Source organism: Parasteatoda tepidariorum, chromosome 8 (genome assembly GCF_982258835.1).
Source record: "Parasteatoda tepidariorum strain Cologne lab strain chromosome 8, Ptep-v5.0, whole genome shotgun sequence".
NCBI lineage: Eukaryota > Metazoa > Arthropoda > Arachnida > Araneae > Theridiidae > Parasteatoda > Parasteatoda tepidariorum.
The window spans coordinates 3,859,160-3,875,932 of record NC_141762.1 but is presented as its reverse complement, the minus strand read 5'-3'; the positions used below and the strand labels follow the sequence as shown (position 1 = coordinate 3,875,932).

General features: G+C 33.2%; 1 protein-coding gene across 1 annotated transcript in view; it reads left to right on the top strand.

Annotated features, from left to right (window-relative positions):
- Window positions 1–6,652: 6,652 nt before the first annotated feature.
- LOC107452393 (uncharacterized) overlaps window positions 6,653–16,773 on the top strand; it is a 91,740-nt gene continuing 81,619 nt past the window's right edge. The window contains 1 exon segment of the mRNA XM_071180770.2: window positions 6,653–6,965. The gene's annotated coding sequence lies outside the window, so the exon portion shown is untranslated.

The following is a 16,773-nucleotide window of genomic DNA, read 5'->3' as shown; positions in this document are numbered from 1 at the left end:
ACGCCGCTTGCTGGTCTCCAAATCATATGAGACGAGCAAGGCCTACTCGAAATAAAATAGAAGAAACAGTTGATAACATAAACAAATACCACGTTTTAACAACCAATCAGGATCGATATCCATGATGACGCCACTTGTATAGATCCAATTTTTTTTCTTTCCTTTTTAAATTTATGTGTTTTCTTTTTACAAATATTTTATATCTGTGAGTGCAATTTAATACTCCTTGTATTTGAGTTACTCAGAAATTCATATTTACTTTTAAAAACCGTTTTTGTCTATTTAATAAACAAGATTTATAGAATAAATAATTAAATACTGTAAGTGGCTCCAAAAATTTTAAGCAATACCCTATTTTATAGAGAGCAGTTTCGTTGCAATTTGTAAACTAGGCATAAACAAAATTCGTTGGTTCTTCTGTACTAAACAACTTATTTTTTTGAAAAAGAGGAAACTTAATGTAGAATTGTCACGCTAAAGCAACTGGTATCGATTTAACGATTCCGATATCGATTTACATTCGTCTTAATGTACAGAAAAAGATGTATGCATATCCTATCTTGAATCGATTCAGTCCTGAGAAATGAATGTATTTAAACGTAACTATAGATCTTGCTTTCGTGCATCGTTTTCCGTGACCTGATAAAAAATTTTACATTACGATGTGTTGAAGTGGTCTTTGCACATTCTGTGCTTCGCGAATGACACGTCAGATCACATTCTGGTTTGTATAGTTTAATGAATCAATAGACATACAGAAAACGATCTTGAGCAAACGATCCGTAACTTTTGTTTTATTGCGACGTCAAGTGTTGTGTCGCTTGACATAAAAATATGGAATGGAATGAGTTGAGTTACTTTCATTAGGTAACATGTAAATCGGGAGTAACAAAATTTTAAGTAATTTTTACTAATTGAATTTAACGTTAAAACGTTCGAAAAAAAATATGGTAAGTATTTTTGCTTTCAAATTGCCTATTGTACCTTTATATGTTATTATAGATTAGACCGGAAAAAAAACCCGAATATGAACTGACATTAATGAATCAATAGTGATACTAAAACGATCTATATCTTTTGTTTTATTGCGATGTCAACTGTTGTGTTGCTTAAGATAAAAATATCGAATGGAATTATAATTGAGCAATACTTTGCTCGTGTATGTTATTTTTGTCACGCACTCAAAACGCACCAGGTTTATGTAGAACATGACTCCAATCCATTTACGTTTTTTAAATTTCGCTTTCAGTTTTGCTTTTCCTGCCGATTTCAAATTTTATGGAATTTGATCCGCAAGATTCTTCTAAAACACTTGTAAATAAATACCTTTCATGTTATTTTTTTTTTCACTGCCATGTCTCAGGTTAATACAGTTAGGCAAATTTAACACTAGTATTGAAAATTCCAATTTCTGTTGGTTATGTTTTTGTTTTTCCAGAATTTATTGAGAATAGCGTAACTAAACTCATGTTTGTGAAAATTGCAACACCATGAAGGACTTACGCGAGTGAGCTGAAATTTTCAGGATATGCAAAGTAGAGCATAATATGCAAATGATTAGAATTTCAGACCCGTAGCGCATGCGTATGCTGAACAGCGCCCTATGAACGGCGGATGGATCCGAACAAATAGACGGCTGTAGCGAGGCGTTTATGGTTATCGGTGGTTATCTGCTGGTGGTTAACGTTAGCTCAGACTTTACTTATGCCTCATCGACAAAAGAGAGCGAGATTTCAACAACTTACGGAGTTTGAAAGGGGGAGAATCATCGGCCTTCGTGTAGCTGGATTGCCTTATCATGCAGTAGCCGCTCGTCTGCAGCGTAACAGAAGCACAGTGATGCGTGTTTGGAAGCAGTTAACGGACGAGTGTCAGACAACTCGGAAATCCGGGAGTGGACCTCGAAATGTCACGTCAGCTCGCGATGATAGACACCTTGTCCGCATGGTTCTGACAGACCGTACGGCTCCCTCCAGACAGCTGGCAGCACTGTGGTCAATAGTTACAGGTGTTTCATTGTGTACTTCATCAATTCGTAGACGTCAACTGCAGCGTGGACTGCGCGCAAGGACTCCTTTATACAGGATCACCATCACGCTAAACCATAGCCACCTGCGGCTACAATGGGCCAATCAGCATCGGGACTTGCGTGCTGATTGGCAGCGTGTCGTGCTTTCTGACGAATCCCGCTTTAATTTGTAGTTCCATGATGGCCGCATTCGTGTCAGACGCTATGCCGGTGAACGCCACCTTCCGGAGTGCATTATCGAAAGCCACAGTGGACGAACACCCGGAGTTATGGTCTGGGGTGCCATAGCATATCATGGACGATCTCAATTGCTACGAATTGTGGGTAATCTGAACAACAACCGGTACATCAGTGAAGTTTTACAGCCCCAAGCTGTTCCCTTCCTTCAAGCCTTGCCAGGCGCTGTATTTCAGCAAGTCAATGCCCGCCCTCATATTGTTAGGACTGTTCAATCCTTCCTTGCATTGCGACAGGTACAGCTTCTTCCTTGGCCTGCGTATTCCGCACATATGTCACCGATGGAACATGTGTGTCATTTCGTTGGTCGGTGACTCGCTCGTGATCCTTGTCCTGTTGCTTCTGCAGACGAAATTTGGGTACGCATACAAACTATATAGAATGCTCTTCCTCAGACAGACATTCAAAATTTGCTTGACTCCATGCCACGTCGTGTAGCAGCGCTTATTGCGGTGCGTGGTGGTTACACGAAATACTGATTTCGATCTCTTGTTATTGTTTGTTTGCTTTGAACGTTTAATCATTTATTTGTACCACTACCACTCAACTGTGTAGTAAATTTCATTCAATTATGGCGATTCCTTCATGGTGTTGCAATTTTCACAAACAGGAGTTTACTTCGGGCTTTGTTTAATCTATTTAGTACATCTTCATCAAGTCTAGTTCCTACTTTAACTACTATGCAGTTAAACCTCACTAGACAGGCATTGATGATTTGTTGTTGAAACAATTTCTTTTATTCTTTAAAAATTTACGATCGTGTTTTTTTTAACTTTAAATTTCAACTATTTTCAACAGGTGTCCACGATAGTATCAATATTTTGTTGTTGTTCCTAATGCAACATTCCAATTCAGCAGGTCTGCTGAATGAAACCAAGCGTATTTAAGGCATAGGGTGCGTTGCGTTTCTTATTTTCCAGTGTCGCCATCTATGGCCAAGAATTCGACTTCAACCACACACTCGTCACAACCCGTTTTAAAGGCAGACCCATTCATACATCCATTCATTCATCCACAGATCGTAAATTTGACCTGAACTGGAGAATAATCAATCTAAAATTTAATACCTCCAGAGATGTGATTTGTTCCGGGAACATGGAGGATTTTTTTGACCCAACAGATTTAACGTGCACCAGTCACCATTTACTACTTGAACTTGGTCTTCGGCCGGCGGGGATTGAACTCACGACTCATTTCCCGTTCGTATGGGCCCAACCAGGGCTCGAAAAAACTCAGAAATCTTACCCGTCCCTGAGGACGGCTTGTCCGACAATGCACCCGTCCTCCTTTGGAACTAACCCGTCGCTTCTAAATAAATAAAAATATAATTTTCTCTTATTTATTACTAACATTTATATAAATTGCACAATGAATTAGTAGTTACTAGGATTACAAATACTAGGATAACATTATACAGTAATAAAAGAAATACTAGGTTACTAATAGTAAAACCTAGTATTTCCTTAATGAAATAATTTACATAATAAAGGTCAAGTTATCTGTCAATTATCATGTCAATTTATCCGATGGTACTGCGTTTTTTAAATGAATCAAATACGACGTTTGCCAGTTCCACAATCAAGCCAATGATTTACAGAGGTTTCTGCACAGAAATCTGAAAGAGGTTTTCCATTTAGGTAGATGTTCATAATTGCGGTTGACGCTTGTTGTTTAAGACCAGTACGTAACGTGTTTTTTTTATGTTCATTGCTGAAAAAGCCCCTTTCAACCGCTGCAGTACTCCCAGACAGAGAAAACATCAATTCCACCATGCGCAGTATGTTGCTGTATTTCGAGATTAGAGGGTCATTATAGAAGTGAGGAGCTAGACTCTTGTAAGATAACAAAAATTGAAAATATATCACGAACATTAACGGGAAAATGGCCGTCCGCGCGGACGTTGGATTCGAGAAATTTGTTGTCCGCGGGGTATTTTTGACCGCCGAGGACGGGCGGAACGGGCGGTTTTTCGAGCCCTGGGCCCAACGCCATACGAACCAGGCTATCCCGAACATTGTCAATATTCTCTAAGTATTGAATTTCATTAATAATCTTATTAATAATTTTCTCCGTGTAAAACAAGTGCTCATTAATTTCACAGGAAAAGCAAATTTATCTCTTACTTTTCTGTTTGATCCAGAAGTTATTTTATCTTTTGAGGGTTCAAAATGAATAGTATATGGAAAAAGTAACATAAAGTTAGATCGGAACAGCAAGGGGATCAAAATCGTTGTATGAATCTTCAGTTCAACATTAGTAATAAAATAAAAATCATTTCAAGCATCGAAAAGTTTAAGACAGTATGAGATGTGAGGTGATCTCATTTTACATAAGTAATATTTGTAATTATCAGATGATTAAGAATGAAATTCTTATATTAAAAACATTTTTCAAACAATATACCACCATGTCATTACAAATCAATTGAATGAAAACTTAAAAAGTCATTTTTCAGATGCCTCCCTCGAAAAATTCGAAACCCCCTAGTGCACAATTACAGACATAATTTATTTTATTCACTTGAAATTTTTATTAAAAAACTGTTGAATTTATCATCATTTTAACGCCAAACAGATTATACCATTCGACAAATTTCCGAACACTTACCAACTAACTAGAGCTCTTAAACCTCCGCTGGAGATATGAGTCTAACGGCAATTCAAGTTTCAATCATTTCCTGAACTCATAGAAATGGCATTTATCACCGTATTATCTGAAATCGAAATTTTAACCCGTTTCGGACTACTGAGTATGCTTAAATTTAAACTGAATTTTCCGTACAGGATGGCAATAACAAGTTTTAGTCATTTCCTAACCGCTAAAAGCAAAATGTTTCACCCTATTATCGCCAAAAGAAATGTATCGTCAATCCGAATTGCGATCACTTTCTTAAGAATAAGAAGCTGAACTGGTGCTCTGTATCTGGTGACGATTCAAGCCACAAATGTTTACTAAACAAAATTTATCGCCACAAAAAAATTTATCGTTTACAAAAACTTTGACTTTTTTCCCGACTTGATGAACTAGACACTAAAAAAGAAGAGAATAATAAAATTAAATGGAGAACTACGTTTTCCAAATAAACTACGAAGGAGAATTTTTTTTCCTCCAATGCCCACCTGGGTAATGAACTAGGTCATACAGGCACCCGAAGGGCAGATTTGTTGGCCACTCTTTCAGGGGACCCTATTAGGTGGGCCAACGTTGCTCCCACAGTAAGGGCAGATAGTACAGAGAAGGAAAGAACATCCATGCCTTGCCCGGGATTCGAACCAAGAATCTTTCTGATGCAAGGGCAGTTCCTTAACCTTTACGCAGGCCGGTCGGACCGAAGGAGAAAATAAAATTTTATTTTTGTCAGACCTAAAATGGAAACATAATATTATCGCGGTTGCCATATCTTTTGAAATGGATGCTCCTTACGCTTTGGGGGCCGTTCAAACACTGCGTAACTAAGGTTTTGGCAATCTTGGACTCCCCTCCCCCTCCTTGGCAAAATTAAGAAAATCAAGAACCTATTCCCTGCTTGTAAGAGAAACTCGCAATTGTTTTTGCTTTAACTTTGACTTTTTTTTTATAGTAATCTAATTTCAGAATTAAATTTCAATTAAAATTACGCACAAAAGCACATTTTACACAAATTAAAATTTACGTTTTCGTTAATTGTATAAAACTTTGAATAGAATATTCCTTAGGAATCTTTTGGGCTAACCTTCTGTGGCCCCATTTTGAAAGCCCTGAAACTCTTCGGAGAAATTTTTTCCGAACTCTTTTTTTTTCTTACGCGTTAAATTTGTTTATGCGTGATTCTTTTATTCTTTGCATTTAAAAAAAAATGAAAATAAGGGAATTTTAAAGTTTTATAAAAGCATTTTTCATACCATCTTGACAGTAAAAATAATTAAATCATAAAAACACCGTTTGGCGCTTACGTCATATTTTAAATGCCCCTTTTGTTGTGACAAAAATTACATGTATTTTCTGTTTAGTCTGATTGAAAATTTGTAGTTTTTTATTTAAAAATGTTTAAAATTTCAATTTATTTTATTGTTTAAGAAGATAGCACTGGCGTTCTTTTATTTATTTATTTTTTGTATAGAAAAAAAGTTACAAATAACTTCAGTGAACCTACAGAGTTTAATAACTTAGCGAGATTAATTTAATAAGAGGATTATTGATTTTCATTGATGTTCTCGTTCTAGTCAAATATTTATTCACCTTCTGATTCAGGACTCGTTATTATTTAATCGTCAAAATCATCAATAACTCTCTCACTATTTTGATTAATTGCACTTATTTTCATGACAAACGAACATCTAATGACATGTCCAAGTAATGTGACAAGCTGATGACCACATACCTCGTTCAACCCTACATGTTTATGATCCGAAACTGTAACTCGGACATAGACCTGTCATTGTCCAAAATTTATAGCCGTCGCTTAGATAAAAATAATCGGGTGCGGTCTATTTTATTTCCAACCCCTACTGTCCGTCATTTTCTTTTTAGTTTATTTTTTCACTCTCTTTATGTACTTGGCATCTATAAAGAGTATATTCGATTAATCGATATTAAGAGAGTTTTGCCTCGCATTTTACGCCGAATCATTTGTTGCATTCACGCCAAAGGTAATGGTTCCATCTTTTGTACTTCGGTGAAAATATTCGACTTATGAATTTATTGATTTGTTTTCCAATCGGTAAGTTGAAGAAACGCATTTGTTTGTTAATACATTCATTATATAAAACTTTTCAACCAGGAGTTAAAAATAATGTGTTGTATGCAAATGGATTTTGAATGAGGCCATTAGGATAATTTACTGCTCACATGAAATATTGGCATAATATAATGATGATATAGTCATAAGTTCTGGAATTATATTTTAAAAGAAAGAAGAACGTGTTTTGCTATAATGCAACGTAGATACATTAATGTATTAGTTTTCTTAATTTGCTAAACATAAACCAACTATAACAAAGGCCCTACGAACTGTACACAAATCTCATCATTTACAATTGTTTCCCTCATCTCGAAATATCCGCATAATTTTATTTTCCAATAAAATTAGTTCATTTACTTTGATAATCTTGCTTTTCTATTCTTTTTTTTTTGCAGCATACACTGCTTAAAAAGAAGCATGTTTTTGGCACTATTTTTCCTCCCATTGGCAGCAAAAATAAGCAATCTATTAACTCCCTCTCATGTTTATGTTGTGTCCCGTTCTTCGTTTTAACATTAATTTTATACTGTAGTCATCTAATTTTAAGAATCTTAGGATTAAATTCAAATGTTACTTTACATCATACGAAATGTAAGTTTTAAAAGATTTTATGAAATTTTGATATTTCTTGAAGATATTTTTTTCTTACTGTTTCTTCCCTAAAATTTAACTTTTGTTTTAAAATCAAGCATTTTCGTAGCATAGTTTTTTTCAAACATTTATGTACCATCCATTTTTTACATTTTAAAAAAGTTTTGAAAATAAGTGGTTTTTAGAGTCTCACGTAAGCATTGTTCATACCCCTCCTCTCATCTTACCAGCAAAAGTAAGCAAATCGTGAACCTCTTTTTGTGCTTACTTATTATTTGTACGACAACCAAGTTAAAAGAATGTTCGATACTTCTCTGTATCTCCGTACCGTTTTAAAATGTCCAAACTTTTGATAACACTCGCGATGCTAAATTAATTGTGGTAATAGGCTCTTACCTCATATACTAATATAGATAGTTCACTGCTCCCAAAATGGAGTAGTACCGAGTGTTACAACTTGGACTCAATTAGATTCTGGAATTTAAAGGTAGTTTCAGAAAGATTTCCAGAACTTACGTGTAAGGCAATGTAAATGCCTAATTTAGTTGATTGTATAAGAGCTGTATTCTGTTGCTGCCAAATTGTTACGAAACGAAGTTTGAAAGAATGTTCAATTTCTGTTCTTCATTTTAATGAATTCTAATATTCGCTGTGATGCTAAATATGGGTATATAAGGTGACTTATACTCTGTTGGAAGTTTTTTTTTAAAAAAAACCCATTTTCCCTATGGAGAGAACCTGTTTGCATCCAAGTACACATCAAATGGATATTAAGCTTCCAGCTCGCACGAATATCAGCATTGCCAATTCTTGAAACGACGTTGCACTGTCTTCTTTTTGCTTGCTATCTTATATCGGGTAAAATGAAGAAAATAAAACTTATTGTTTTGTTAATAAGAATTAATAAAAACGGTATCTAAAAATTGTAACCAATATACGTTTTTCTGTCCACATTTAAATAAGCTGATGAGGGAATAATAAATAATCTGACTTGCAGATGATTTTCTTCTACAGCGAATATCTCGCTTTTGATTTGTTAAGAGCATGTTAGCATAAGACGCGCCATTTTTAGTGAGGTCCAATCAAATCCAGTGATCTTGCAACGTCATGGACGTCATCTTTTACAAGAACTAATGGTCATATGTATCAAAATACGTCGCCAAGTCTAGAATTCAATAAGACTACTAAACCATTACCTTTCTTTAATAATTCTATGATATATATCTAAAAAGATAGCACGAATTACATTTCTTGTTTAACCATTAAAAGCTTTTATATTGTTTTGAAAACATATTTGCATAATTTGACAACGAAATAAAAACGGATCTTCAAGCAGTCGCGGATGATTACTTAAACCGCAATGGATTTTTTTTTCTTAACTTGCAACGGAGTGCAATTAAAATCTTTGCTGTAATGTTTGAAAATTTGTGACTCAAATAAAAATAGAAATAAAAAGTACATAAGGCTATGCACACGGGCAAGGTGATGATTATCGCATTTTGTTAATTTCGAAGTATGCTTGTGAATCTACTCATTAAGTCAAGCGCTTCCTTTTCTATAGTATGGATTAATTAGGAAAAAAGGTTTCGAAATTAAAAATCGGCATTTTTAACTGGTTCTCCTTACTGAAGTCTAACTATTCGTACTTCCACTGGAGAGAAAAACTTTTATGATACTTATTCCTGAAAAGTGTTAAGCAATTTGATGTTAGAATTGTTTTTTATTTCTCCTTTATGTTAAATTATTTTTAATGTCATCCGTAAACTGCCCGTTTAATTTTTTAAAAAAATTGCTGCATTCATGTCGCATTATTTTGAAAACATTTCAACACCATTTATTGTGCTTTGTATATTTTTTATTAACTTTCGAATGCACTGTTTAATCAGTTTCATTATTTTTATGAAAATAAATTCGTTGTTTGTATCTTTCGATTTGTTTTAAAAAGAGCAGCGTGTCCGTTTTTGGATTTTGTGTCATTAAGCCCTTCAATTAATTAATTTATTACAAGGTTGAATGGTATCATTCATTTATTCAGTAAATGAAATATTGTTATATTAATAACGATAAGTTATAAAAATCCTTTTTAAGAGTAAGCTTTAAGGTTAGACTCGTCAATGTACAAGCGTATGAAAAAAATTATGTTGTTTTGCTCTTTTCCTATTTTATTTATTTTTTTGTTGCTAACCAATGCTAAGCCACTTTATTTTGTTCATTCACGCTAAAGTTAATGATTGCATCTTTTGTAATTTTACCTACCTTAAGTGGAAGTAGTATTACAATATTGGGAGAGTATTTGAGACAAATTCTATTAATTTTATCGATTCAGCATGCAAAGTTTAGCAAACAAATCTGTTTTGTTAGAATTTTATTATTAAACTTATCATTCAGTGGTTAAAAATAATTTGTTGTATGCAAATGTATTTTGAGTAAAACCATTAGGATAATTCACACGAAATAACGGAATAATATTAGGGTGATCATTTGGCGAAGAGGTTTTTAAATAGTACGAAAAACATGTTTTCCAAACGTCGACTATAATGAATGACAATTTGTTTTGTTCATTTACTAAATATAAACTAATCACTCCATTCAAGTTTAAAGGGTAAAAATATCTATTTTTATCTATTGTTATCAGTTTATGTGTTATAATGAACAGTTTATGTGTTTAAATTTTTTAAAAGGAAATATGTAAAGGTAATATAATAATGAGTCACATATTTTTTATTTTATCTGGAAAAGGGAAGGATTTTTTGTGAATGAAACTATTGTTTTACATGTAGGGCTGTTTCTGAATAAGGTACTGTTATTTAGTGGACTGTTAGGAAACTTTATTTGTTAGGTAAATAATGCTAAATAACAATATGATGAATAATGTCAAAATAATGAATTTTTAAATTCAGTGAAACACGAATTCTCTTATGTGGCACCGTAAATCCGAGTATTACTATATCTGGTAAAGTCTTTTACATTGTCTTAAATAATAATTCAAGTATTGAGTAACATTTATTTAGAACAATTTTAGCTACGAAGTAATTATTTAGATTTATTTTTGATCCTTTCTGAAATGGCGGTCGAAATTTTAAACATAAACGATGCCGCATATTATCATGCCAATTATTGGTGATGGCGATTGCCATTTTCGAGCGATAGTATAAATACGTATTATACGATACTCAAGTTATGGATCTAGGGGTACGCAAGGAAGTAGTGCAGCGCGTAACGTAGAATCGGGGTAAGTTTTCTATCTTATCTCACGATTGAAAGGGTTTTAATACTTCTGCTATGTCGAAATATATCCCCAACTTATACTTACTGTGGTTTGTGTGATTTTATGGCTATAATTCAATATATAAAGAACTCTGACAATATCGTGAATATCTCTTAAAAATAGTTAGAACTGAAATCAAAATAGCTGTATGCTGAAAAATTTGGTTAATACATTGCTCAAAATTTTTAAAAGGTTAGGATTGGAAGATGGGGTTGAAGAATTAAATTATTTAAATGCAGTATTGCTGTGTTACACATTCAGCTTGATTACTATTGAAGTTTGTATGTTGCCATTTTTGAAGTTGGCCAAGCCTCTCGTGAAAGGTATCAGTATAATACATTTCATATTATGTATAGCATATCGAAAATTTACTATCATTTTGACCATTTAGGCAAAAGTTCGTAGCAAGCAAGCTATTTACTTCATAATATAATTATTGTGCATACTAAATAGAACTGTATTCAGGAGTTTTAGTAACTCTAAAAATAATGCGTGTATAATTTTTGATATAGTGTAAAAGTTGCTTATAACGTTTGGAGAATCAGCTTAAAAATAGTTCTCCATTGGAGCAATAGAATCTTGAAATTGATAAAGGAGAATAATACTATATTTCCATGTTTTTTTCACGGCATATCTTGCAGTAAGAGTGTATTATAAAGTGCTCCTTGGATTGGGTATTGTACCTTGGAACTTTTGCTTATAAAATCTTCCATTATCTTGATTAAATAGGATTAGAGAATTTATATCCCTGTTAAATAATTCTTCCTATTTTCTGTAAGAATATAATAAATAGTCAAAATAAGAGGGACACCCGATTATGAACTTCCTATTTTGCTACTCAATCCAGATTTTTATTTTCAACTTGCACTCAAAATGAAAAACAGCACTTTTCTATTTGAAAATGCACTCTATAACAAAAAAAATCGACGCACCAAGAAGGAGTTGTCCGATTGAAACGAAAATTGGTGGATAGGAAAACAATGTACAGAATAGTAAATGATTAAAATTTCAGAGCAATTGAATAATTTATTGCAGAGTTACAGTAACAAGTTCAATAAGGTGTTGACCCGCCTCTAGCCTGGATACAAGCTGTCACACGGCGTGGCATAGACCGATAAAGCTCCCGGATGATCTCTTACGATATTTCCTGCCAAATTCGATCCAATTGTTTAACGAGGTCATCAACATTCTGTGCCAGATGCAATCGCCTTCCCATCATATCCCAGACATGCTCGATGGGAGAGAGATCTGGTGATCTGGTAGGCCAAGGAAGAGTTTGACAAGCTTGCAGACAGTTCATAGCAACACGTGCCGTATGTGGTCTGGTATTGTCCTGCTGAAAAACCAGCCCAGGGTGCTGCAAAAGGAACGGTAGCAAAACAGGTCTTAGGATGTCGTCGACGTACCGCTGTGCAGTAAGTGTACCTCTAATGACGACCAAAGGGGGTCCGGCTGTCAAAGGAAATGGCACCCCAGACCATAATGTCTTGTTGAGGGCCGGTGTGGCGTGCAATAGTGAAGGCAGGATCCCCCCTCTGCCCTGTGCGTCTCCAAGCACGTCTTCGATGATCGTCAGGACACAGTTGGAAGCTGGATTCGTCGCTAAAGACTATACGTCTCCAGTCGGCATCATTCCAGCCATATCTGTTCAAAACATTCATGCATACGAAATTTCAAAGCAATCGGATGATTGTTTCTTGGTGCGTCGATTTTTTTGTTATAGAGTGTACATAAAAAATATATACGAAATTCAATATGATGGCTTAACTTAAAAAAAAATTTTTTTTTGAAAAAACTAGTTTTTCTACAAAAAGACAAAATTTTCAATTAAAATTTCAGTCATTAAAAATAAATAACATTTAAAAAAAAATCTACTAGATTAATTTTAACGCATAGACATCGAGAAAGTCCGTAAAATCTGAAATTCCAAAACTATTCAAAGGAAAATAAAAACAAGAATAAATACAATGCATAAATCAAAACGATGAGAAATTAGTGTAACTAGTTCAAATTAGCTAATAGACAGAATTTTTTGAAATTCTGTAGGCCGATATATATATATATTACTGTGAATAAACGAAATCGGTGGTTGTTGTCTTCCACCGGTGAATGTTGGCTATCACATCGCAGCTTTGGTAAATGTCCGAAATTTATACTAGGTCTAGATAAGTGCCACCTCCCAGTATGCATTTAACTCCAAACACTGATGTTTACTCCTAATTAGGACTGGGCGATATTAGAAATTATATATCGTGATGCATCGTCAGTTTTGCATCGCGATATAGCGATGTATCGCGATATAGTATTTTTGAATTTCATTTACTTTTAAGGCACAGAAAGTCAGATTTCTATCAAAACTCCATACTCAGATTGATTTAAATCAATTTATAAATTTGAAGATATACAGGGTGATTCTAAAAAGATGGGCAAAATTTTAGGAAATGATAGTACACACCCAAGCAAACAATTTTTATCAAAGAATGCATGGTCCAAAACAAAACGCAAAACCGCTAGAGGGCGTCAAAGTTTATGTTCTTATATGAGGCAAAAACACACAAAGAACGATGAAGTTAAGTTATAAGAGCAAATTTAATGGCATGCGATTACAATAAGTGTTCAAAACAGTGGCCGGCAGCGGCTATGCACGCAGTACAATGGCGAAGAAAAGATAAGCGAACATTCTAAACACACCAGGCATATCACGAACTTTCCCTGCAACGGACGAAAGCTTGGCGACAAGTAATGCAGCGCAGTAACTCGCAACAGAAATGGAGCTTTCACGTTTGCATCAAACAACTTTCCAAATGCGCCAGCATCTTTGCATTTTGTTTTCGACCATGCATTCTTTGATAAAAATTGCTTGCTTGGGTGTGTACTATCACTTCTTAAAATTTTGCCCATCTTTTTAGAATCACCCTGTATATGTTTTCCTTAGGAAAGATATTAAATAAATTGACTACAATGTACAAATCTTACTTAAAATATTTATTGAAATGTTTGTTCATAATACGCTTAAAATAAAGTGTTAAAAACTTTTTTTAAAGCGTTTTTTACAAATTAATATTTTCTTGTACTATTATGCATAAATAATTACATAATTATTAAGTTTGATCGCAATGTTCAATTTCTAAATGAAAAAGTAAATGCAAGTTTTGTTACATTTTCTAAAAATGAAATAAATGAAATATTTCTTAATTTAAAAATAAATAATTAAAAAATAAATAAAAATATTTACCTAACAGTATAGAAAGAAAATTTAAAAAATAAGTTCGTTAAAAATTATTTGTATGTTTAAAACAACGTGCTAAATAAATTTAAAAAAAAAACGCTTTTAAAACACTATTTTTTATTGTTATTATTTCAGATAAATAATTAGATTAAATTGAATAATGACCGAATTATGAACGAAAAACAAAGTAGGGTTTAATTTCTTAAAAATAAGAACAAAAGAATTGTGATATTCGATAATATATTTAGCTAATTAACAAATAATATGAAAAGAATATTTTTAAAAAAAATTATTATACTCTTTAATAAAACGAAGTGCTAAATGATTTAAAAAAATGAATAAAATACGCAAACCTTTCAAATTTTTTTGAATAAACAAAGTTGAGTGATTTATGTCCAAATCCAAATGACAAAAAAAAAAAGTTTTGTTTTAACTTTATTTCTAAAAATAAAAACAACAAGATTTATAAATTTAAAATCAGTAATAAAAACCTATTAAATTATTAAGAGTTTTATCCAAAAAGTTTTTAATAAATTAAAAGAAAGTAAAAAAATTACCAAACAAATTTAATTCTTTATGGGCGCCTTAAATTAGATTTCCGATAATTTTCTCATTTAAAAATAAAAAAAAGTTTTGTTAAAAAAAAAAACTTATCTAATTAATGAAGAAACTCCTCTTTATATTTTCTTTTAAATAATAGATCGCCTTCAGAACAAGGTAACATCGATCACGAGGTTATTCCCACTGAAAATAATCTACAAGAAACAATATCAAGTCGCTACAAAAAAAAAAAAAAAAAAAAAAAAAAAAAAAAAACAACTAAGAGCTGCGAAAACGAACATGCGAGATTACTACGATATATGTTCTCAAAACTCTGATTCTGATTCTACAGTTCACCAATCAAGGCCATTTCAACATAACGAAACGAACATCGTCTTCCCAGCGCGAGTCGACATCGGAACGTAAGAGAAGAGTCTTATATCGCTATATCGTTTTCTTATATCCTTGCGTGTCTTATATCGCTATATCGTTTCGCGCTCGTTGTCTTTACTCGACGGCTTAAATCAAATTTCTGATGTATCGCCTTGAATGAAAGTCACTGTATCGTCTTGCCGATATATGCGTTAAATCGATATGTCTCGATACATCGATTTATAGCCCAGTCCTACTCCTAATATATCCTCAACAGAACATTGAAATATCAAATAAATATAATAATATCAACGAATAAATGAATATCATATCGGATATAACAAACACTTCGGACATTCAGCAAAGCGACTGTGTGATTGTTGACATTTACCGGTGAAAGTCGACGTTCTCTTGATTTCGGTCACTAAACGGTAACAGTTATATATAGATATACAACGAATTCTTTGTTGCTATAGTAACAATCGTATTTTTCTCCCACTCAGGAGACAATAAACTAAAACAAAGAATAGCGATGTGCAACTGTTTAAATATAAAAAAAACTTTATTTTTTGTTTGTTTGCATTTTTTTCTAGTAGAAATAATTTCCTGCGAAGAAAACTAACCTTTAAGTAAAAAAACAATTTATTCAACATACGATAACATAAATTACTTGATAAAAGGGATAGGTGGAGCTATAATAATTTTTTTAATCTAATTATTTCTCAAAATAAAGGTTTTTTACATTATATTTGCGTATAATCGATATTTTGAATAGACTAATTTTAAAGCAAAGAAAAATTATACATATATATAATTCTGAGATTCCACCCGATAAAGACATATTGTCCGGCCATCATTTTGTGTCTACAAGAAAACATTTTTGTTTTATTTCAGTAAATTTCGGCTCTCGACTCATCAGAAAATGTCATCCCTATAGCAGGAACTCTACGTAAGCCTTGTTTTTATATTCATAGAGATGCGAACATTTTTATAAAAGAACTAATTTTCAAAGTATTCCTTATAAGTTACAAACTTATTGCTATTTTTTCTGGTATAAGATGATATAAAACATTCTTTTTCATTTGTAATTTTTATCCGCTTCATCAAACCTCCGAAAGATTTAAATTTCTTTGATAAGAAATTTTATGAAATAAACACCTCAAAAATTAGAAATTATTATCTTGATACTTTTGAAGGGAAAAAAAAATTAAAAAACTGAAAGCGTGTCTTCCATTGTTAAAGAGGTAGTGTATGTTTCAGGACTCGAAAAACCGCCCGTCCTCGGCGGTCAAAAATTTCCCGCGGACGGCCATTTTCCCGTTAATGTTCGTGATACACTTTCAATTTTTGTTATCTTACCAGAGTCTAGCGCCTCACTTCTAAAATGACCCTCTAATCTGGAAATCCCGTACAGTAACATACTGCGCATGGTGGATTGATGTTTTTTTCCGTCTGGGAGTACTGCAGCAGTTGAAAGGGACTTTTCAGCAATGGACTTACAAAAAATCACATCACGTAAGCGTTAAACGGAATTATGAACATCCACCTAAATGGAAAACCCCTTTCAGATTTCTGTGCAGAAACCTCTGTAAATCATAGGCTTGATTGTGGAACTGGTAAACGTCATATTTGATTCATTTAAAAAACGCCGTACCCTCCGATAAATTGACATTCCAGATAGCTTGACCTTTGTCATTTAAATTATTTCATAAAAGAAATAAATTATTTCATAAAAGAAATACTAGGTTTCACTATTAGTAACTTAGTATTTCTTTTATTACTGTATA